At 50.6% G+C, this 25,464-nt stretch overlaps 2 protein-coding genes across 2 annotated transcripts in view; one reads left to right on the top strand and one right to left on the bottom strand.

Annotated features, from left to right (window-relative positions):
- LOC133361338 (zinc finger protein 208-like) overlaps positions 1-25,464 on the top strand; it is a gene marked incomplete at both ends in the record, with an annotated part of 534,864 nt that overhangs the window by 202,413 nt on the left and 306,987 nt on the right. The window lies entirely within an intron of this gene.
- The window catches only part of LOC133361306 (oocyte zinc finger protein XlCOF6-like), a gene marked incomplete at its 5' end in the record, with an annotated part of 253,533 nt that overhangs the window by 150,312 nt on the left and 77,757 nt on the right, over positions 1-25,464 (bottom strand). The gene's annotated exons all lie outside the window — the stretch shown is intronic.

Here is a 25,464-nt window from a genome sequence, read left to right as displayed (position 1 = left end):
CGCAGATGATAAGGAATGACCAGAGGATTAGGGGGGTGGTAATACCGGGGTGCAAGGAGCAGGGAAAGGTGACCCTGTATATGGACGACGTGGCCGTGCTATGCAGGGACGTGGCATCGGTATGGAGGGCAATGGAGGGGATGGGGAGGTTCTGCGCGGCCTCCGGATTGAAGGTCAGTGTGGGGAAAAGTCAGCTTATGGTTTTTGGAGACCCGAGGCTTTTCGAGGGTCGGCCGCCGGAGCTGAGTCTACAAACAGAGGGGATAAAGATACTGGGGGTGTTTTTCTGTGGGGATAGGACGGGGGAAGGTAACTGGGAGAAGGGGGTGAGGAAGGCAAAGGGCTGCCTGGGTAAGTGGGCTGGGAGGCGGCTCAGGATGGCCGGTAGAATTATGGTGGTTAAAACAGAAATATTACCACCCCTAAACTACTTGGCGCAGGTGTTCCCACCAGGTGGGAGGGAGGTTAAGGCCTTGACCACGGCGATTTTCAGGTTTATCTGGGGGGGAGGGATGGAGAGGGCGAGGAGGGCCGTGATGTGTCTGCAGGTCCAGAATGGGGGGAGGGGTGCCCCAAATGTGGGGTATACCCTGCAATCGACCTTTGTCTGCAATGCGCTGCGGCTGTTCTTCTCTGCGGAGCCGCGGGGCAAGGCAGCGTGGTATATGAGGTACCGACTGACGTGGCGGTTGCGGGGGCTCGGGATGACTGAGGCAGGAAGGAGCACCCCTATGGACTGGCCGGGGGACGGGTTTAGCGATGTGGTGGGGAGCTACGTCAGGCAGCACGGCCTGAGCCGGTGGGGGAGTCGGTGGGCCCCCAGGGAGGTGTGGGCTGCGGCGGAGAAGGAGGAGGCCTGTGACGAGGTGGCCGGTGCGAGGAGGGAGACGCACGGGAAGATTTGGAGGAATGTGGCGTCGGCAGTGCTCACGAAGGAGCAGCGGGACCTGTCATGGCTGGCTGTCCGAGACAGGTTGGAGACGCGGGGTTTCTTGTACAGCCGCCAAATGGCGCATACCCCCAAGTGCCCGAGGGGCTGCAACGCGGATGAAACTGCGGCGCATGTGATGGTGGCGTGCCCTTTCGCCCAGGAAGTCTGGAGGAGGAGTAAGCCGTTGCTGGCCCGTTTCGCTCTATCAAGGGTGACGGCACGGGACGTCATGTGGGGAGAGCTGCGGGGGGTGGGGAGGGAGGACAGGGACAGGGTGTGGGCTGTAATAGGAGCGACGAAAGAGGCGCTGTGGAAAGCGCGAAAGAAGGGGCTGGAGGGGTCCCTGACGTCCCCGTTGGAGACATGTTATGCTGCGAGGAGACTGTTGGAAAGGGTGGTAGAGATGGACCAAGGGAAAATGGGGCGTGAGGCCGCAAGGGAACGATGGAAGTGGCCGCTGCCCAGGGTGGGCTAGGGCGGGGGGGGGGGTCCTCGCCGGCATCCGGGGGTGAAGGTGTGCGTGGCTGGAAGGGGAGGCTTCCTCTCCGATGCTGTGGCATGGGTGATCCCGGCCCAGAGGATGGGTCGGTGACTGAGTGGGACCTTAAGGGCGCGAGTGAGGGGGTGCCCCCCTCGGGTTTCGGTTTGTTTTTTGGTTTGTTGTCACCGCCGAGATACTGAATAAATTTTAAAAACCGCAATTACCAGCGAAACGTCGTACTCAAATTGTAAATGTTGTGGCTTCAAAACACCGGTGGGCTAAAGCAGTGAACTATTTGTCTTTGTCAACGTGACACATTTTTACTGATTGGCCGTGTTGGGTGGTGGAGGGTTACGACACATTTATAAATAACGCGATCTAAACCCAAAAAAACGTTGATTATGAATTGTGGGCATTGGATACTTTTCCCGCTGGCCTGTGGCTTGGCCGCTCCCAAATCAGTTGGCCGCCGGTATCACCGAGGCTTTCCTGCACGGATACATGCTAGACAAAGGGCCCCCGGAGCGCCTCCTCACTGACCAGGGGAGACATTTATCGGCTAAAATGCTGAAGGAAGTGTGCGACTTTCTGGGCATGGAAAAGGTTCGCACGTGACCCTATCATCCCATAATGGATGGGATGGTAGAGAGGCTCAATAGCATCTAGATTTTAAGTTTTCGTGACTGCAGGGATCCATACTCTTTGGTTCTTTCGGTAAAGTCACGTAGTTATAAAATACACAAGCGTCAGTCATCAGATGGGACAACCACAGCAAGAAACAACTGCTGCAGTGGGCAAAGGGCTGCTTGTACCAAGAGGCCATATAGGTAAGAAAGGAGGGGAGGAGCCAGGGAGGAGAGATAGAGCAGGTAGGAGTGTGGGGTAGGGGGAATGGATTGCTGCAAGCTCCAACAAGCACAAACAACATGCTGGGGCTGGGAAGTGAGAGGGGCTGGGTAGGAGGCAAGTAAGACAAAAAAGCAGTTATGGTTTTACCTGGTTAATAACATCCTTCCAATGATTGATCAATTTGTATCCATTTTCTCGGTTGAAGTTATGTCTATGTGTATAAAGCTGGATGGCTTCATGAACACATCTTTGATAGTAGCCCAAACGTTTGCAGAGCACCTTGGTTTCGGAAAAAAACAATATCATGAGAGCCCACAGCGTTATAGCAATGGTAAGCCACGGCGGAGGTATTAGTCCTACCGTGTTTCAGATCAGCCTTGTGCTCGCGAACACTGTCCGAGACATGCCGTTTCGTTTCACCAATGTATCAATCACCACAGGTGCAACTTATTTTGTAGACTCCATGATACTGCATATCAGGAATGACATCCTTCACAGATGGGATTAGATCACGGATTTTGTGTACTGTACTGAATCGGACTTGGATCTTGTGTTTGTTTAAGAATTTGGAAAATAAATTGGTAATGCCTGCTATGTATGGTAACATGATGGTTTTGATCGGCATCTCATGGGGTTGTTTCTCCATGGTTGGAGAAACAGCTTCGCGGATAATGCGGTCCGAATATCCATTCATCTTAAGGGCCCGGTGTACATGTTCCAATTCACTGGCTAGGTGGTGTTGGTCAAGATATGCAGTGGGCCCTATGGTGTAGTGTTTTGATGAGGGAATTCTTCTGTGACAGATGGTGGTGAGAATCAGGTTTCAGATATGAATCTGTATGGGTGGCTTTTCTGTAGACAGAGTGTCCCAAAGAGCCATCAAGTCTCCTCTCAAACAAAACATCCAGGAATGGTAGCTTACCATCCTTCTCCACTCCCATGGTGAATGTGATGGATGGGTGTATGGAATTAATGTGATTGAGAAATTGGTTCAGAGCTGGCAGGCCATGTGGCCAAATGACGAAAGTGTCATCCACATATCTCTTTCACAAGGAAGGACGTCAGGTGGATGTCTGGATGGCATCAGTTTAACATTTCTCCATGAAAACATTCGCTATCACTGGTGATAAGGGGGAACCCATGGGGGTACCTTAATTTTGTTTGTAGAAAGTGCGTCAATAGGACTCTGGTTTCGATGTTGAGTCAGCAGGTCGATGTGGCGCAGAAGGATTTGCGCATCCCTGGGGTGCTTGGGCCAACAGGATGGCCCTGCATATTTCCACTGGCTACTCGCCGTTCTTTCTGATGTATGGGCGGGAACCTAACCCCCCCATTGATGTACAACTTAAGACGGGCCCTAGGAAGCCGAAAGTAGCCATTTTGGAACCTATGCGGTTTACCCTCTGAACGTGTTTTGGAGGCGCGCGAGGCCTCTAGAGAAAATTCTGCCGCACGGCAGTTGGCCAATGAGCGAATGAGAGGTCGTCGCGAATCAGGCAAACAGTGGGCCCCAGGCGACAGGGCTTGGCCGCACTGTCTGCAGGTGCCTGTCAGCCCGTCCTCCAAACTATACAGGCCCTGGCGGTGTCTGGTCGTAGTGGTGCGGGCCGACCGGCCTCAATGTGTTAAAATCCGGTTCGGTTGCCGGACTTGGTTCATACATCCGTTGCGACTTAAGCCATTTGTTCACTCCCGTCGCATTCACTCATCCCCAATCCCCGAGGGCCTGATGTCTGGTGTAGCGGGCAGTGTGGATGCTGTTGGCGAGTGCCATGGTGGGTTGTGTCAGGCCGTGGCACTCTGTGTGAACCCGGCCGGACACGTGACCGGATCAAGGTGGAGGCCGGGGGTCCCAGGAGGACCTTGGGGGTCACGTGGCCAGGAGCAGAGCCTTCTGGAGGGTTCAAGAAGGTGGGCGTGGCTTGGGTGAGGCCCAGCCACTCCGAGGCACATATAAGGGGGCCCCGCACGCGGAGCGGGGCTGCTCGGGTCCGGGATGAAGACACCTTATGAAGAGTGAAGAGAAGCCTCAAGTCGTCGTGGCCAAGCAGTAGCCCTCCTGGCTTGGCCACACCAGTTATTACCCGAGTGTCGAGTCTTAGCGAGGTCAGGTCGGTGGTCACCACCTTATGTGTAGTGTGTAACAGTATTGTTAATAAATAGTGTTGCCTCTATACGAGAGCATGTGTGCCTCTGTCGAACCATTACACCTGTGTAGTAAGTATTCAGGAGGCTTTGACGACGGGGTCGGAGGCACACTTATTTATTAATACCAACTCGTGTACTGTAACGGGTAAACACAACACTTGAAGGGGTATCGTCCCCTTCACTCGTCTATCAGGGAGACACGACGTCTAACCCCGCTAACTTACGCCTGAGTCCTCCATTACGGAGCTAGGGGAGGCTACCTATCCCAGCCCTGGTCAAGCTGGGATCCCGGCACCCTGAGTCTCCAGACCGGCTCTTATAAGAACGTCAGTCTGGGCTCTCAGGGCCACGCCGCCGGCTTGCCCTGGTCGGTCCTGACAAGGACAGCGAGCCAGGGGAGCTCCGGGGCCTATTCTAGCTGGTCTTCACTCTTCGCTGGTTAAAGCTAACACTCGACCTCGAGCCCTCCGGCTCACCACCTTTTATAGCACTCGGCCCCCGGGAGGGGCCCGTGGGGGATGTAGGTGCGGACGTCGGTGCGAGCACCTCCTCCGTATACAGCCCTAACCCCGCCCCTTGTGTTTGTTTCCCATCCGTGCCCATACATCTACACAATTACACCTCTACATCACCCCCCCCTGTACAGCCCGCAGCCGTCCCCGGCTGCAACAAAACCACAATAAAGATGCATGACCCCCCAAACCCGTGTGTGCCTCACGTAATTTTAACAAGAACAACGACAACCATAACAACAACAACAACATCAGGAAACAGGAAAAAAAATAACCCGACGCACCCCCCCAAAAAAATACCCCATTCCGCAAAACCAACATATATACACGCACTCCGGACGCCTCCCCCCACCTTCCGCAAGGGCCCCCCAACGGCCGACCTCACAAAAGTCTGCGCGTTTTGGCGCGCGTTCTCGCGGCGGGCCCGTCACAAGGGCCCGTCCCGGCACGCTCAGCGGCGGTTGTCGACAGTCCAGGTGCGAGAGAGTCTGGCTTCGCTGCTGCGTGACCCCCGACCCCCCTGGGAGGGGTTGGCGGTCGTGGACCCGTCACTCCTGGTGCACCTGGAGATGGAACAGTCGATGTCAGGTTAGGCGAACGCAGCGACGTCGGAGAGTCGGCGGACCCCTCACACGTTTGGCCATGCGTGTGTGTGTGCGAACCACGGGGCGGCGCAATGAACGGTTTCAACCTGGAGGGGTGCACGTACCACCGACGCCTCCCCCATTTGACGCGTACACATTGCGGCCGCAAGACCTGCACGACCTCCACGGGCCCCCGCCACGGTCGTACCAACTTTGACGAGGTCGCCAGTGGCACCTGGGGACAGTGCAACCATGCCCTGTCCCCCGGTTTCCATTTGAACACATGTACCCGCCCCAGCCTAAGCCTCTTGTTCGCCTTCTGGCGGAGTTCAGAATTTTGCACGGCCGCTTCCCGCGCCTCAGTTAATTTGCCGATGTTAAATTTAATGTGTTCGGACAATTTAGACTTCGCCTGAGGCGCCGAGAGCTTCAGCTGAGTCGTCACAGGTGGGTTAGCCTCGCTGGCCATACATTAAAAAGAAAGGTAAAAATCCGGTGGCCGCATGGGGAGCCATCCTGTAGGCTTGTAACACACCGGCAATGCGAAGGTCCCAATCTGTCTGGGATTCCGATACCTGCTGGGACAGCATGGACGTGATAGTCCGATGCAGCCGTTCCACCATCCCGTCAGTTTGTGGGTGATATGGGGAGGTCCGAATTTTCTCCGTACCCAAGAGGTCGCACACCTCGCGGAGGAGTTTCCCCGAAAAATTCTTACCCTGGTCAGTCAGCAGCCGTTCCGGAGCACCCTTGTCGAGGACATAGCCCTGGACAAAGGCCTCCGCGACGGCTGCTGCCGACTGGTTGGCCAGGGGCCAGGCCATGGGCCATCTCGTGAAGTATTCAACCCCTGTCAATAAGTACCTATTTCCCCTGGGTGTAGCGGAAAATGGCCCGAGAATATCCAGAGCAACGAGCTCGTTAATCCGGGAAACCTTTATGGACTGCAGCGGAGGGTTGGACCCCCTCGCTGGTGGCTTCCGCTGCGCGCATTGCGTGCACGACCCCAGGAGATCCCCCATGTCCTTTGCCATGCCCGGCCAGAAGAAATCGAGCTGGAGCATGGCAAGGGTTTTGTGAGTCACCAAGTGCAGGAGCCGCTCATGCACAGCCCACACTACCTTACCCCTCAATGCTGCAGGCACCACGAGCCGCTGGCGGTGGGATTTCCCGTCCCAGTGCATTAAAAGCCCCTGGAACACCCCCCACGAGTCAACGTTCGCCGCTCCTTGACCAACCCCCCCGGTGCGACGGCGCAGAGCGAGGAGGGAGGTGTCCTCCATTTGGAGGCGTCCCCACTCCGCAACGGACAACCCCAGCAACGAATCCCTCCCTTCTTGCTCGATAGGACCCGCAGCTGAAGGCGCATCGGCGGCGGCCACGAGGACCGAATCCGTGGTCGCGTTCGGGGGCCTACAACGCCCCGAACTCAAGAGGCAAGCGCACTCCAAAGTGGGTGGCAACCGCGACAGGGCGTCAGCGTTTGTGTGGCGGACGCCCTTACGATATGTGGTGACAAAGTCGTAGTCTTGGAGAATCTCCAACCATCGAGACAACTGCCCCGATGGTTGTTGAACCCGCAGGGCGTACGCCGCATGATCTGTACGGACGGTGAAACGTCGACCGTACAGATACGGGCGGTACTGCTGAACGAAATAAACAATTGCCAATAGTTCCCGACGGGTAACGCAGTACCGTTGTTCCGCCGGAGACAGTACCCGACTACCGTAAGCCACCACATGCTCTACGCCACCAATGAGCTGGGACAGCACGCCCCCAATGCCCGTGTTACTTGCGTCTGTATCGAGCAAGAAGGGTTGTGAGAAATTGGGATAATTCAACGGCGGAGCCCCCACCAGGGCATCCCGGAGGGCGCGGAAAGCAGCCTCCTCCTCCGGCCCCCAATGAAACCTGACTCCCTTGGACGTCAAAGCATGCAATGGTTTCGCGATCGTAGCAAAGTCAGCCACAAACCGTCGGTAGTACGACGCGAACCCAATGAAACTCCTGACCTCTCCCACCGAGGTGGGAGTCAGCCAGGAGCTGACGCATTTCGTTTTGGCGGGATCAGTGGATATCCCCGAGCGTCCAACACAATGACCCAAATACCGCACCGATTCGCGGAGCAAATGGCACTTCTGCGGTTTAAATTTCAAATTGGCAGCCCTTATTTTGAGAAAAACAGCACGCAACCTCTGGAGGTGTTCATCGAATGTTTTGCTAAAGACGATGACATCGTCCAAGTAAATTAAACACGAATCCCATTGCAAGCCCGCCAAGACCAGTTCCATTAACCGCTGAAAAGTTGCCGGCGCAGAATGTAAGCCCATCGGCAAGCGGTTAAATTGGAAGAGGCCGTGCGGTGTACGGAAAGCAGTCTTAGGTTTTGATTCGTCATCCAGAGGAAGCTGCCAGAATCCAGAAAGTAAATCGAGGGTGGAAAAGAATCGCACCCCCGCCAAGGCATCGAGCGACTCATCCATTCGAGGAAGCGGGTACGCATCTGCCACTGAAATTTTGTTCAACCGCCGAAAGTCGACACAAAACCGCAGTGAGCCGTCGTGTTTTTTCACCAAAACGATCGGTGCGCCCCACGGGCTGTTGGAAGGGGAAATGATATCGGCGGCTAGCATGTCATCAACGGCCGATTTGACATGATCCTTTTCGGCGGGACTCAACCGAAAGGGATTTTGGCGGATTGGCGCGCTGTCACCCGTGTCAATATGGTGTCGCAGCAATTTAGTACAACCAATATCAAATTTGTGTTGACTAAAAACGTCGGCAAACTCTTTCAGGAGAACTCGCAGCTTCCCACGCTGTGAGTCGGACAGGTCCACTGATCCCGCGCAAAGCGCATCCAGCCATCCGTCATCACAGTCCGAATGCGGTCGCGACGGAGGATCGGTGCTTACCTGACCCACGAGTGGTTCCTCGTAGGGTGCCGGCGTTGCGTGTGCAAGCACGGTCCCTTGAGAACCACGGCCGTTCGCGATCCTACATTAAGGACCGCAATGAAGGGGTCCCCATCCCCTTTCACCATGGTCTGAGCCGCTAGCAAATCGGGTCCATTGACCCCGGCCCGAGATGGTCCCAACAAGACCCCCGGATCCGCAACCCCCTCAGCAAACGGCCGACGCAACCTAAGAGGAACGAGCATCTGAGCCCCCGGGGGTACGCGCACAGTTTTTGCCACGAGCGCCTGCACGGTCGCAAACGCCCGACGCTCCGTGGCGGGGGAAGACAAAAATGTTACACGTCGGCCCGACGGGAGCTCGATGCACCCCTGGTCGATCAAGATACGAATGGGCATTTTGGCCAAGAAATCCGTCCCCAACAGGCACGGAACCGCCAGTGAGGAGGAAACCAAAACAGGGCCGGATAATTTAATGTCTCCAATGCAAATTTTGGCGCGGATTTGCCCAATGATGCCCAGCAAGCCCCCGTTAGCAGCATAGCATGGCACGTCAACGGGGAGCAAGGGACGACTTTGAACGGGAAGGATGTTATAAATCAAATCAGATATAATGGTCGCCGATGCTCCTGTGTCAATTAAAATCCGCACCTCTACCCCATCAATATGACCGACCACGACCGACGATCCCGCCGACGCTGCAATGACACGATGGGCGAGCTCCGACCACTGACCCGGTTGGAGCGCTCGCCGCATTTCAGAACAATCCGACGCAACGGCCGTCGATTTGCGAGCCCTGTTCGTTTCAGCGCGTGAGTGTGTGTCGGATGTGTGCATGGGCCAAACGTGTGAGGTGCCACGACTCGCCGTATTTCTCTGCTGGAGCTTGGGTGGAGACGGCGCGGCGTCCTGACGAGGTGTCGCCCCGCGCTGACGGGGAGCCCGGCATCCTGAAGCAACGTGGCCTTGAAGGCCACAGTTGTAGCAGCGTGTGAGCGCCCCAGATGGACTGAGCTGCTCCTGGCGGCTCGGTCCATTCCGAGCCTGTGGTCCCGCAGATCTCCATTCCTCCCGCCGCTCCACCCCGCAGACCTCCACCGATGGAAGGGCGGGAGCCGCCATGACATGGCCGGCCACCCCCTTGGCAGCCTTGCGACGCAGGGACTGCAAGCCCCCGTGGATGTGGCGCGCGACCAGCAGGGAAGACATCTCTGCGTCGTCTTGAGCCAAGACGGCGACGTCCAGCTCATCCGCGAGTAGCAACAACTTTTCTGCCACCATAGCATCCACCCCCTCCTCATCCATCCGCGGAAAAGCTGCCTTCGCCAGGGCCAGGAGAGCCGTCCGGAAAGCCAGAGGCGATTCGGTGGCGCCCCACTGGCGATCGTGGAACAGCTGCCTGCAGTCCGAAGGCGGCCCGTAGACAGCAGACAGTAGCTGCAGCACCAAGTGCAGCGTGGCGCGCTTTTCCTTAGGCGCCGAGGTGAGGGTAGCCAGGGCGTCGTTGTCCAGCATCGCTGGCAGCGCGCGTAGTGCTTCACCGTCCGTCCAGTTCGCCATCTCCTGATGAGCGAGGAACCGTCTCTTGAAGCCACCCCAGTCACCGTCCGCGCCCATGAACTCTTTAAGAGGCGGCAGTCGCTGCTGTAACGCGACGTCTGTGGTCATGGATCGCGCTCCGTCGTTCCCAGCAGACGTTACAGTGTGGGCGGGCTGCGAGCATGGCATCGCCGGTCGCTCCGTTGTTGACGCGCTGCCCGGTGTTGATGTTGTCACGGCTTGTGCTTGGCCCTCAGCAGTCACCTGACGCGGGCTGGCCCCGCCCTCTGCTCCCACTGTAGTGATGGCGGGAAATTTAACCGCGAGCCACGTCGGGGTGGCGGGAAATGGCGCCGCGCGTCGGCTGCCGTCATCGTCCCGCGCAGCCCCTCCAGCCCCCAGCCGCGTGATCTCCTCCAACGTGGCGGCCGCAGCGTAGAGCAACTCCGCCAGGCGGGAGTGAGCCAGCCGAAGTCCCTCGGCCGACGCATCCCTCCCTTCCTGTCGTAGCGGTGCGGGTGTACTCGGCCCCGGCTGCTCCAATCCGACCTCGGCCATCTCTGGTGCCGATTCGGCCGAGGTGTCCTCCATCTCCGACTCCCTGGTACGTGTCATCCCTCGTGTGTCCATCGTTGAATGATCACTTCTGACACCAGATGTAGTAAGTATTCAGGAGGCTTCGACGACGGGGTCGGAGGCACACTTATTTATTAATACCAACTCGTGTACTGTAACGGGTAAACACAACACTTGAAGGGGTATCGTCCCCTTCACTCGTCTATCAGGGAGACACGACGTCTAACCCCGCTAACTTACGCCTGAGTCCTCCACTACGGAGCTAGGGGAGGCTACCTATCCCAGCCCTGGTCAAGCTGGGATCCCGGCACCCTGAGTCTCCAGACCGGCTCTTATAAGAACGTCAGTCTGGGCTCTCAGGGCCACGCCGCCGGCTTGCCCTGGTCGGTCCTGACAAGGACAGCGAGCCAGGGGAGCTCCGGGGCCTATTCTAGCTGGTCTTCACTCTTCGCTGGTTAAAGCTAACACTCGACCTCGAGCCCTCCGGCTCACCACCTTTTTTAGCACTCGGCCCCCGGGAGGGGCCCGTGGGGGATGTAGGTGCGGACGTCGGTGCGAGCACCTCCTCCGTGTACAGCCCTAACCCCGCCCCTTGTGTTTGTTTCCCATCCGTGCCCATACATCTACACAATTACACCTCTACACCTGTATAGGCATGCATTGATGATATTGGTCGTGAAAGCCTACGTGTTAAACTGTACTAAAAATGACCACAGCAGGGGCCTGTGCTACAGATGACTGTGATGATATAAAAATTGCACCTTACCATGTATGTTTGTTAACATCTGGCTGTGGTGGCGATATATTCACTCCCTTGCCTGGTATACGGGAGGTCGTGAGTTCGATCCCAACCCTAATGCCTGTATATTTAAAGTCTGCATGTCTTGTTCCCTGTGGTTGCATGCATTTTTCTGTGGGTCTTCCAGTTTTTCCCTCCACATTTAAAACCAACATGCCTTTACAGTATGTGGCTGGTATAGATGTCCACATCATAAGGCACATCATTGTGATAGCCAGGGTCGCTTCTAAAAAATAGCTATATAGATCCGTGGGCCCTAGCTGGTAAAATACAAATAATTAGTAATAATACGTACAAAGCCCATAGGGTCATGGTTATTTTCTGCATTTATTGGTCTGGGTATTTTCATCCTTAAGGAATGTTTATTTTTTACCCACAGGGGTATTTTACCCTGAGTATCAGTTATTACTGTGCTCCGAGCCGAATACTCTGGGAAATTAAAGGCCAATGAACCATTCATCATTGCTTGGGGTTGGTATGTTCCCTCTCCCACCTTCTGCAAGAGGTTTGGTAAAACGGCATTGGTGTACTCGGAGTACACAGTTGCATCACACAATGCATCAGTAGAGGTGTCCCAAAGTCATATTAGCCTTATTCTTAGGTTTTTTCGGTAAAGTCACGTAGGTAAAAAATTAAAATTAATAAAAGTAATATAAAAATAAAATAAAAATCACGACGTTTCGGAGGCAACACAAGCTTCCGTCTTCAGGTGGAACCGTCACAGCACGGTAGCTGTATCAAGTAAGATAAATTATAAGAAAACAGTCCTTGTATATATACTGGTTGAGGGTGGGAGGAGCCAAGGTAGGCCCTGGATATTATTATTGTGAGGTTCGGTGCGGCTGAAGCACGCTGTTAGGAATGAGCCTTTGTTGTGTTAACTGGTTGAACTCGGAGGTTCCAAGAGTTGATAAGGTGCGGCTGATGTAAAGGTACGTGTAAATGGGACTGAGCCTTTTGTTATGTAGAGGAGGTGCGGCTGACCGCTGCCAGGAATGAGTCTTTGTTGTGTAGACTGGTTGAACTGAGAGGTTCTAAGAGTTGTTATGGTGCGGCTGATGTAAATGTGCGGCTGCTGTGAATGGGACTGAGCCTTTGTTATGTAGATGAGACAGCACTTTGCTACGTTGCTGGGATTAATTGTAGATTTGCCAAATATGTGTGGTAAAACTTAAAGTAGGAAAATCAGTGTGTGAAAAAGAAGAAGAAACTATACGGTAACTGAAGAATAGTGCCTGTCAAATAAGATGGTCCAAATATGTGTAGTTAAATCTTTTTTGCATGGTTAATAACATCTTTCCAATGATTACTAAGTTTGTACCCATCATCACGGTTGAAATTATGTCTGCTTATGACCAGTTATAGTTTGACAGCAGAGGTCTCAATCCAAATCAGTCGGGTGGCATTATCTTTTCATCGGCTGCATAATTATGTGTGGAAACTACTTGGTATGTTGCTTTACATGAAGCTGTGAGTCGTCATATCAACCCCTACCTTATATTTGATTGCAAAACGTGGAACCCCCCCCCCCCCCCCCCAAATCGGACATCTTCGCCATTTAGAAACGTTCAGGCTGGCCTGCTTACAATCAAATCTTGGTTTAACCAGGCTGGATTTGTGTGAGGAGCTGACACATCCTCGAACGATCTGGAAACGGTAACATCAGTGAGCTCCTCCGGCAGGTAATGCTGCATTGGCTTGGTCATGTAGGCCGCAATGCCCCAGCCACTACATGTCCGAACTGCTTTTGCTCGGCCAGATAGAGGGAGCTAAACGGTCAACGCATGGGCTAGAAAGAGATGGAATTATGTGGTATGAGAAGATATGGCGCTAAGTGGACTTTCCAATGAATGGTACCAGCGGTGTCAAGATCGGCCTCTGTGGAGGAGGTACGTGAAGGATGCTACTGAGCAATTGAAGGCAGTTGCCCTCCAACAATAACGGACGGCAGAGGAGCGACGCTTACAACAACGAAGTGTAGTGCAAGGTGGCTAAAACACAGCAAGTTGGCACAGTAAGGGGCACATATGATGCATCTGATGGTCATCTTAGTCAGTCAACCTATGGAACCTGAGTCTGTCCCATGACCTCCTGCCAACAAGCATTCGACACTGAATGTGGCTTTATAGTGCACAAGCGTCATGGTGATGTGTCCGCCACTTAGTGGCGAATGGCAGTTGTTGTTGTGTGTCCCTGTCTTTGCGTGTATCTCCGTGTCTGTGTGTATCCCAGTCATTAGGTATATATCCGTATACTTGTGTATCTATGGTGTTATTTTCTGTCTCTGTTGTCTCTTGATCAAAATAAGTGCTGCCCATGCACTTGCTTTAATTATAGCCCCGTCTTATACTTTCATATATACTATATGGAAAAAATTTGTGGATCGGCCGCAGATAAAGTGATACTTTTACCACACAACTCCTGTTATCCATAGAGACGATGATCTTGGTAGAATAGGAATAATTGGACCCACAGATAATAGGAGTTTTCACGGACTCTACAGCCATGGGCAGTTTGGGGGGGGGCACGGGGGGCACGGGGGGACAACACCGCACCAAACTGGACACCTTAATTAATATATTTTCAGTAGTTTAAAATTAAGATTTAAAAAAATGCTATGCACCCGCGTTTCCTAATGTGAGGTACAAAGTGAACCGGAACCTAACTGCGCTTCCATTCCACAGTAATGCATAGAGTGATGCAAAATACGCAGCTGCATTCTTGTTCAAGTTCTACAGTAGCCTACATGATGAGAGTAGACTCTCATGTGTTAACGATAATATAATCCACAATGAGCCGTGCGGGTATAGGTAGATAAAGCAGGATGGCCGTGAAGCAGATTGGTTTCGTTTATTTAAAATTGTTGTTTTGCAAATTTTGATAAGTGGTTGCTGGAAAACATGTCAAATAATTAGGTTTCAACTAAAAAATTAAGGGTGATGAAATAATGGGCCCAATTCACGACGCAAATTTTAGAACAAGAGTCCAGTGAGTAGAGTTTAACATTTAACACTAGCTATGGCTAGTAAAGAGCTATAAATTCGGAAGACAGAACTACCCATTATTAGTAGTGCAGTGAGTCAATTCGGAGATACTAATAGTAGGAGGCATATAGTTTATTCTAACATCCACAGTACAAGGGATAACGACACTCAGGTCAGGACAGCCGGCACACTGCCTGACCCACAATGCCGAGGAGGTAAAGACGAGGCCGAAGACTTGTGTAGCACGATTGGTTCCATTCCAAACGACAGCCCTGACCAGAGTCAAGGCCTCCCTTTAATCCCCTAGCAGCGCCTGGCTCCGCCCTCGGCCACGCCCCCTTCTGAAACCTACCAGAAGGTTCCAGGTTACACCTCACGTGTCCCCTCTGTCACCTTTGCTCTACATCCCTTCCTCGGCCTATCACGTGCCCTGCTGGCAGACCGGGTTGCTATGCCCTCAGATGCCCCCTCTCTGCCAGCAACCGGCGCTACGTGCCCGCGTCGCACATCTCACTTGCCCTGCTGGTAGACTGGGCTGCTACACCCACAGATCCCCCTCTCAACGAGTAACCAGCGCTCCATGACCTATTGACCCATTCTATGTCACTACAGTAGTGTCCAGTGTTTCCCTGATTATTCTCCTGGCCAGCTGGCGCACCTGGCCTACTGAATAAAAAAGTGCTCGTGTGTAGTTATAACATGCTGTTTTATGATTGCATAGACAAAGAAATGATACACAAAGTAAGAAGCAGAGATTTAAAAAATTATAAATACCACTGCCTCCCTAAATATAGAAGTCAACTCTGCCTATGCCTACAGCTGTCATGGACAATACGAGTTATGGATAATAGGGGTGTTTTATGTAATGTGTGAACGTCTGAATTTTATAAAAAAAAAACTTTAAGTAAAAGATAAACGTAGTATGTGCAAATTTATTACAAATATTGCGTGGTTACAACTCACAGGGGCCAGTCAGGGTTACGCTGTTGATTTGCTTCACGGGAGATTTTTTCAGCACATAATCTTTTAATTGGTTTTCAGTGTCGAAAAATGCAGGCCGAAGTTTATCATCAGCCACATTTTCTAGATTCTTTAAAAGCTCCTCCTCCACAGGTCTCTGGAATACAAAACACTTGCGATTCTGTGAAAAGGACAAAAAGGTGCACATACATTATTTACAATTATATGCTATAAACGTTACATTCTCTTCTACCACGGGGAAACATGACATGAGCATAGCATTATAACATATGGAGATGCACCAGATTATCAAAAAAACATATCCAGCACAAAGCACATACATATTTTAAATGATTTAAACATTATTTTGGCCAATTTCATATTCCTCAACAAAGGTCCAGGAATAATATTCTTTTTTCCATACTCTTTGGTTCTTTCGGTAAAATCACGTAGGTAGAAAAATAATATATTACGACGTTTCAATCGCAACACAAGCAATCGTCCTCAGGTGAAAATACAGCTGTTGAACTGCTGAACCAGGAAAAATATAGCGGAAGAGATGCTGCAACAAGAGGTTATATAGGTTTTAGGTGGGTGCAACCCAAGGGTAAGAAGGCGGGGTCAGAGATGGAAAAGCGTCCCGTCGCTGCACGCAAGCACAGTGGCTGTGTTAATGGGAGAGATTAGCATGTCAATGTTCGGAAAAACATAACATCCGAGTCAGATTTGGCACAGTACATAAAATACAAAATTTAATCTCTGGTGCAAAAGATACATTACCGAAGTGATCAAGAGTAGGATTAACTGCACGTGTGGTAAATATTATGTTGGGCAAACCGGACGAATGATCAGCACGAGATAAAAAGAACATCAGATAAATATTAAATTCTCACAAATGCAACTGTTAGCAGTAGCAGAACACGCGTGCCAACAAGAACATTCAATTGATTTTGATAATGTTGAAGTTTTGTGCAAAACTAGCTACAACTGGCCAAGACTAATTAGATAATATATCGAAATTGAAAGCTATCACAATAACTTAAACCGTTCGGATAGCTACCGTCTTAGTGCTGTGTGGAAGCGAATCATCAATAATACATTATTTAAATGATTGCCTACAAAGGCAGCGTACTTCAATAGGGATTACCGTTGGTGGGGCTATTTGAATTAACACAATATACAGGAAGGACAAGTTCAAAGGGCTCGCATAATGCACATGAACAATGTACGTTTCCTCAGTAATCCCCCACCTCCACATTGTGCAAGAGTGCAGAAAGGTGGTCAACACAATTGCGCCTCTATATAACGAACAAAACAGGTGGACTTCTCCACAAATCTGGCTGTCACCTGATGAAGCTACTGGCAAAACGTCGTACTCAGTTTGTAAATGTTGTGGCTTGGCTCTCCAACACCCCGGTGTGCTGTACTAGTGACGAATTGGCATGTTCTGTATACGTGACAACCCTTTCTAGTTGGCTGTGTCGGGTGGTGGTGGGTTTTAACGGCACATTTATATATTTACGCGATCTATCCCAAAAACCTATATTGTGTATTGTTAAATTTTCTTACCTTCAAGTAGGTGCATAACTTTTCTCGCTGCTTTCTCAATTTCTCGTGTTTTGACGGATTCAGGGAGTGCTCCATGTACTCATCAGCTGTGCAGGGCATTTTATTTATCTCAAGTTCCAGTGTGAAGTCCCGTATGCACATGATGAAATTTGGGAAGTAGTTATGAACGTCCACTTCCTGTTCATTTTCTGCTCGTGTATTTTTTGTCTGCACATGCTCAGTGATGTTGGTTATAAAGCTGCAAGAAGGTTTAGTTAAGAAACAGCTCTTAAATAATCGTCTTAATCCATACTAGTCATTTATACAATGCAAACAACAGGTATTAGTTTCCATAATGTTGGTTTTATTTCAATGAGACTTTAACACAGTTCATCATCGTTTCACGGTATCTATGTAGTGGTGATACGCGCTGGCAGGAGGGATCGTGAGGCAGCGCGTGGTGATTGGTTACATCGAGTGGGTGCTCATGTAGTGGTGATACGCGCTGCCAGGAGGGATCGTGAGGCAGCGCGTGGTGATTGGTTACATCGAGTGGGTGCTCACATCGCGGTCCGCATAGGCTCCGCCCCCTCGGGAGCGGAGGGCTATGTAAGGCGGTGCGCGCTGGCACTCGGGGAGTTGGTAACCAGAGAAGACGGAAGACGGAGGAAGAGATAGGCCCTGGGACCCCTAGCCCCGCTGCCCTTGTAAGGGCCGGGGTTCTGAGAGGCTCAGAGGCGAGGCCTTGGGATTCACGGTCCGACGCCCTTGTAAGGGCTCGGGCTGTGTAGCCCAGTGGTCGAGACCCGTAGTCTGACAAGAGGGGTCTGATAGCTCCCCGTAGGGAGAGTGTAGCCGGAGAGCCTGAGTCAAGGCAGAGCTAGGCACGCGTACCCTACGGGGGAGACTGAGTACGGCCCGAGCCGAGTGCGCGTAGGAGTCTGATAGCTCCCCGTGGGGAGAGCGTAGCCAGAGAGCCTGAGTCGAGGCAGAGATAGGTACGCGTACCCCACGGGGAAGACGGAGTACGTGGCCGAGTCAGGCACGTGAGAGATAGGTGTTATCTCGGTTGGGACTGTTACGTGTGCAACCGTTGTGAATCAAAGAGTGCTGCCCCGTCAACTCGTCTCCCGCCATTATTGAAGATATTACATCTACACTGCGAGATGAAGGCCAACCCAATCCACCACCACTTTTTGTTTGTTTAGTTTATTGTCTTTCCCCCACGCCTTTGATTAGCACGGTTAACTATTTATGGTGCAAAAGAAGTTCAACATAGGCATGCAATTTTAGATAAATCTACCAAGCCCACTTAATTTTGATAACAGTTTGAATGTGTATTCTCTAATCCACGTGTTTCTCTTTCTGTCTCTCCATGCAATTCCAAGCATGAGTCTCTCCACGTTTCATTGCACATTTTAAATTTTTGTTCTATAAGTTTAGTTAATGACCATATTTCTGAACGATGTGTCAAAGCAGGGTTGTACCTGCTGATTAAAAATGTTCTTCCTTTGGTACATTGGTAGGTTGCCATCACACAGGTAGGAACAACAGTTCCACACTGCCCACCAGGGATTATTTGTATGTCTGTCTGTCGTGCATGCCCCCCCCCCCACCAGAGCCCTCCCATTGACTCGCGGGCGCTGACCAATGGGAGCGGTGGGTTGGGGTTGGTAGAGGGGGGGGTTAGTGGTGGCTGGGGGGCACCGCCGCGACTCGGGCCAATGAGGAGACGGGCGATGTTTTATTCACAAAATGGAACTGGGGTAGGGTGGCTTTATTCATAAAATGGAAGCCTTGATATGAAAAAAGCGGATCTTTTGCCTCGTGTTTCTTTCAACATTCCCAGCCTTAAGGTGATTCAGTTGGGGGTGGAAGGGGTGGGCTGGGTAGAGAGGGGAGGGTGGGGAGGGGCTGGGTGGGGAGGGGCTGGGTGGGGAGGGGCTGGGTGGGGAGGGTGGGGCTGGGTGGGGAGGGGCTGGGTGGGGGGTGGGAGGGGTGGGGCTGGGTGGGGTGGGGCTGGTCACCCCGTGGTGCCCTTATAAAACTCAACGTTTAACCTACACACTACACTATACACGACACGATACACTACACTTATACAGGTGTCCAACCAAGTTCCTACCTGCCCACTCCGAAGGAACGTGTTAATCAAGTTCAGCTTTTCAAAAGCACTTCAACCTGCTGTCCACTTTATTCCATCATGTTATCCTGGTCACATCCAACAGCTGTCCCAGATACCCATTCTCGGCTCTGCTTAGTAGTTTTATCCCTTTAACATACCGCCATTGGTTTAGCAGACTTGTTGGATGAGACTTTGGCTTTGCTCATATCTACACTGATCCCAACTTCGCAGGGTTATTTATTAATGTATTATACTGTTCGAGGCTCCTAGAAAGGATGGCTACCAAGTGCATATGTGGTGCTGTGAATAATTCATAATAATGTCATTACCCAAAGATCACTGCAGATGGACTCTCTTTCACAAACACCATACGTATATTAAGCCAAACAAATTGCACAATGTACAGTAATACTAAAATGTATTTACACGTATTTACATTTTACTTTGTTATGTCAGTTGCTACATATAACACCGCAAAATAAAAATAAAACTGTGAAATTTGCTGAGAAAATATTTGTACTTATTGGCATGCCTTTTTCTGTCTATTTCTGTCTCAGTCCAGTCATCTTAGTGTAGTGGGTTCCAATCAGACGGAGACGACGTAGTCGGAGGCACACTTATTTATTTAACACCCGGGCAATAATACAATACTGGAAGGGGTAGCGGCCCCTTCACCCGTGCTACAGGGATCTCCCAATAGCACTATCCCCAGTTCCTCCACTGGGTCCTAGGGGAGGCTAACCGATCCGGCCCTGGTTCAGCACAGATCCCGGCACCTTTAACCATCAGACCGGCTCTTACAAGAGCGTCGGCTCTGAGGCTCTTAGGGCCGCGCCGCTGGCTTTCCCTGCTCGGCCCTGACAAGGACGGCGAGCCAGGGGAGTTCCAGGGCCTGTCTGCTGGTCTTCTTTCTTCACTGGTTGAAGCTTACCCACTGGGACCTCGAGCCCTCCGGCTCCCTGCCTTTTATAGCAATCGCCCCCCGCGGGGTGGGGCTGTGGGGGATCCCAGCGTAAACCGTTAGCGGACGTGGGTGTAGACACCCGTGTAGCGTGTGGGAGCAGACACCCGTGTGTGTTTGTTAGCTCCCCCTTAACACCCTTTAACACCCCTACATTACCATAATTTTGTTCTGAGATCCGTGCCAGTGTCCCTTAGACAAATTTATTCCCTGCTCAAATGAGCACTGAGGTGGAGCTTTCATGATTACAGCCTTTAGCCTGTGGTTAAAGTCCCACAAAGTGGTATTTACTTTATCTACCACACAAGAATAATGGGCTGAGTCAACCCCCAAGGAGGATTTAAATTCCCAACACTCCTCAAAGAGTCACTCCATTACGTTTTTCTGGGTAAATAATTGTATTATTCATAAACGCATATATAGATACAAACAACGTTTGTTCCACAACTGAGAAGGATACTTGAGTTGCTCTAAGCTGTGCTGATCAAGGACCCCCATGATGTTCCACACCAGCGTGGTGCTCATCAGGACAGCCATGACAAAAATCCACATGTCATGGTGTTCATCTCCCTGCATGACAACACGTGGAAAAACATGTACAACCCTTCTGTTATGATGGTTACATCAGTGATAGGTTGAGTAGTGACATGGCAGTTATCCCTATGCACTCTGAACTTGGCTCCTGAGTTTGATTCAATACTACAGTGTCAACTCAAACTTGAATTAGTACTTGGTGCAGTGTGTGAACATGATTTGAGAGACAAAGGCAGCGGGACATCATTCTGACCACACCACTCCCTGGACCTCATTTTTGTCCTTTATATATGCTCACTAGCAATTTGTGCAATAGTCTCAATAAATATATGCTCATGAAAAACAACTGTTTTCCGCATTGACAATCTATGGTAATTTAATATAGTACTATTTATTTACAGCCTTTTCTAAATCATATATCTCGTATCCCTTAGGTTCTTGGATGATGGTAATAAATGCCATTTCTGGTGGGTCTTCACTTGGCTCCAGAGACCAATAGACAGCAATTCCACATTGATTGCTGTAAAAGAGTGGAATCATGTGCAGTGCAGCAGGTGTGGGGGTGTTATAGATGAGGAGGGTGTACACAAGACCAAGATCCTGTTGTGTATATAAAAAAACAAGCCTGAGCAACAGAAATCAAGAACACCGTGAGACAACAATTTAACATAAAGCTATATAAGCGAGACAGCACATCAACACTCGGGGTGTGCACACTCTCCTACGAGTCCACGGCGACGCGAATTGTTTGGAAAATTAAATTCTCAGAGCATTGTATTTTTATCTTCTTGGTTTTTTCGGTAAAGTCACGTAGCAGGGAAATAATAAATAATAAAAATTAAACATAATAAAATTAAAATTATCACAACGTTTCGGCCACAACACAAGCAGAGGTCCTCAGGTGAAGAAACAGAGCTGTCCGAAAGACAGCGTCCCAATGAACACCGCCAAGCTTGGCAGCATATATTTAAGCTGGGTCGGGGGAGGAGAGCGCCTTGACAAAGGAGTTTACATATCAACAGCGGAATTAAGCATATTGATGGAAAATGCAGATATGGGATTAGTCACTCCTTGTGGAATGCGTAGGTGGTGGGGGGGTCTCAAAGTCATATTATGCTCGTGTATTATGTAGGATTAGCAGTGATAAAGGGAGGAAGTAGGATTAGCAGTAATAAAGGGAGGGAAATTGTAATCGTAAGGAGCTGTAGCAGCCAAACCACCGCGTAGCAAGCTCGTGCATTATGTGGGCAACAAAAAAGGAGGAGTTTCTGAAGAACTGCAAATGCCCTACTACTATATAATACACCTATGTGAAAAAACTAAATTTAAACTACATCAATATAATCAATGTGAGAGTATATTGAGCAGTACTCACTCAGCTGAACAAGCTACAGTGGAATTAAGAGTGCTGTTGGTGATTTGGATACCGAGGTACATCAAAAGAATCCGTGCAAGAATCTTGCCAGCAAAAATATGAAAGGGAAACCGCAATAGTTTCCACAGATGCTCTTTGAACATTTGTGTTCGTATATAGTGATCTTGGCATAATCCATTTGCGTTATAATTTCTCGAAGCCAAAGATGTGAAAATAAAGGACTTCTTACTGCTCTTTTCCTGGCTCCTACACGTTGACCTGTTGGGTTTTGACCCGACCAAGAGATAAAGCTCGTGCTGCCATATGAACCTTATGGCGGGACCCCGTGGTCCCGAATAAACGGAAGTAAAAATCGCAAATAATTAAATATTTATATTTTGCCCTCTCCATCCCATAATACAGTGAAACTGCTGTCTTATCTTCATTATTATTTGTGATCTACCAATGTCTGCATCCAGGATCAATCGATGATAATCCTATTACCTGCACATATTTAATCTCTCCTGTTTGATAATACTTCTCTTGTCCGTATGCATCTGTGCAGATCGTTTTTTTTGTGGTTAAGACATAGTCCCCACATACTGCTCGTATCAATGTGGATAAGAGTAGCGGCGACCCACTACTTTGTGGAGTAACATTGGTATAAACGCTTGTTACAATATGAACAGTGCATTGAAAACGCGCACTCTTTTATGTAACGTTTACAACGTGTGTTCACAAATCCACACTGAGAAACACAATGATTGACAGAGGGTTGTACATTTTTTTCTATAGTGTATTTAAATAGAGGTATTACAGGTAATTAGTTTTCAGTTTTAAAGGCATAGACAACACTTGCCACCATTCTTTGTTTTTGTCGGTAAAGTCACGTAGGTAAAAAACTAACAAATGAAAAACAACAAAATTAAATCACGACGTTTCGGAGGCAACACAATCCTGTGTCTTCAGGTGGAACCGTTACAGCCAAAACCACTGTAATATGTGAAGAGAGCTAATAGAGAAACGCGACTATATAGGGTAAGAGGGGGGGGAGCCAAGGTAAGGGTAGGGGGGGTTGGGGTTGCTGTGAGGGGTGGGGGGCAAGTGCTATGCTGAGTTAAGCCTGCAGTTTGGTCTCCTACCCCGGGTGTTGTGGCCCCTAGCAGTGTATGAGGTTCCAATCTCAACAGTGGAGAAGATGGAAAAAGGAGTCACAAGCTACTTAAAGAAGTGGCTCGGAGTTCCACGATGCCTTACCACCATAGGACTCTATGGAGATGGTGTCCTCAAGCTGCCCCTCACCAGTCTAACCGAGGAATTCAAGTGTGCAAAAACCAGGCTCCAGATGACACTGAATGAATCTCGAGACCCAGTGGTGAGCAACAACGCGCCGACCTTGGCAACTGGGCGCAAATGGAGGCCAGGAAAAGCAGTCCAGGAGGCAACAGCAGCCCTCAGACATGCTGACATTGTGGGTCATGTTCAGCAAGGGAGAGGAGGCCTTGGGCTAACTAGCCGTGCTGCTTGGAGTAAGGCCACTGCACCAGAGCGGCGGAAGATGGTAGTGCAGGAAATATGCCATCAGGAGGAGGCTGCAAGGTGGGCCAAGGCAGTCTCTCTTGCCAAACAGGGACAGTGGACTCGATGGGACAGTGTGGAGAAGAGGAAGATCAGCTGGAAGGTTCTGTGGGCCATGGAAGCGAGGCGGTTGAGGTTTTCCATCAGAGCAACATATGACGTCCTTCCAACACCAGTTAATCTTCACCAATGGTATGGTGAAGATCCTGACTGTGCCCTCTGTTCCATGCCAGCCAACCTCAGGCACATTCTCACAGGGTGTAAAACAAGCCTCACCCAAGGACGCTACACTTGGCGTCACAATCAAGTCCTTAAAAACCTTGCGTCCGCCCTGGAGGACGAGCGAGCTGCCACCAACTCCCTACCACTCCCAGCAGCATCACACCCCTTACGGACGACCTTTGTCCGCGAAGGGGCTAAACCACCGAAGAGCGGCTCTACACCAATAGAGCGAGACCAGCTGCGCTTGGCCCGCGACTGGAAAATGCTAGCTGACATTGGCCGGCAACTTGTGTTTCCTCCGGAGATCGCAACCACCACCCTAAGACCTGACATGGTGCTCTGGTCCCGTTCGCTCAAGAAGGTCTTCATCATTGAGCTCACAGTACCCTGGGAGGACTCAGTAGATGAGGCTTATGAGCGAAAACATCTGCGCTATGCCGATCTAGCTGCCGAAGCACGGCATCATGGCTGGAACACAGAAGTCCGACCAGTGGAGGTGGGCTGCAGAGGTTTTGTGGCAACATCTACAACTAGACTGCTTAGAAACCTGGGAATTAAGGGCCAGAGCCAGCGTTCGGCAATCAGAGCTGTATCGGAGGCGGCAGAAGGCAGCAGTCAGTGGCTCTGGATGAAGAGGAAAGACGCCAGCTGGGCCCCAAAGTGAGAGGGCCAGGAGGTATGCAGTCAACAATGCTTGACTCAGGGAGGAGGACGCCCCTGCCATGCATAGTCCCATGGGATGTTGGCTATCAACAACAAGGCAACTCCTATGACTAATTGGGAATGGGACGCAAGCGTAGGATTGATCACCCTGTCGCTGGCTGCCTTTGGGGAGGGTGTATAGTACGAAAGGCCGAAACACCCTAGGACCCAAAGGTTCACTACTGACGATGCGCTCCTCAAAATTCACCAGGCTCACTGTTCATGAACTCTTGGAAGTGCTTGCACAAAGGATAGTAATATCTCATCCTGTGTTCTTTGGAATATTGATAACATCTATTCATTATACAGAAGAGAGGTGGGGAAGGGTGAGTATTGGAGAACAAAGGGGCGGCAGTTAAGCTGATGAATAGGGATGCTAAGTTAAGCTGATAGATAACATCTATTCATTATGCATAAGGGGGGGTTAATAGGAAAGCGATTAGGAAATTAAACCAGCTAAATTAAATCACCAATACACCACATTACCATACTCTACACCACACTGCACAACACACTACACCATACACCACGGCACCATAGACTACCATACACTACACCACCAAACCGTCCACCATACACTGCTAAACACCAATACACGCTACACTCCTCTACGCTCCACCACATACACTACACACACTACTACAAACCAGGAAACACACTACCACAAACTCCGCTACACAACAATGAACACTACACAATAACACAACTACACCCGAAATACCACCAAAGACTCCCATCCACTACAGTACAACACACCACACTATGCACCAGTACACACTCCACAATGCACCACACCACATACCATAGAATACACCACACAATACACCAATACACAACACACCACCATACACCACACTATACACTGGTATACACCATACAATATACTACCATACACTAAACTACTATACACCACCGAATACACTATGCTATACACTACTATACAACACACTACTATACACTGACACTATCCACTACACTATACGTATACTATAGTGGTTCCTTGGGTCCTGGGCATAATGCTCCTGGGCATAATGCTATGGGGGGGAAGGTGGTGAGTATTGGGGTGATTATATAGGGTAAGCGGTGGGGGAGGAGCCAAGGTAGGGGTCGGTGGGGGTTGGGGTTGCTGTGGGCTGTCGGGGGTGGGGGTGGCAGGTGCTACGCTT

This window comes from Lethenteron reissneri, chromosome 72, assembly GCF_015708825.2.
Source record: "Lethenteron reissneri isolate LAM-NWPU_2019-01 chromosome 72, ASM1570882v1, whole genome shotgun sequence".
In the NCBI taxonomy this organism is placed as follows: Eukaryota; Metazoa; Chordata; class Hyperoartia; order Petromyzontiformes; family Petromyzontidae; genus Lethenteron; species Lethenteron reissneri.
This window is presented reverse-complemented; position numbering and strand designations above follow the sequence as displayed.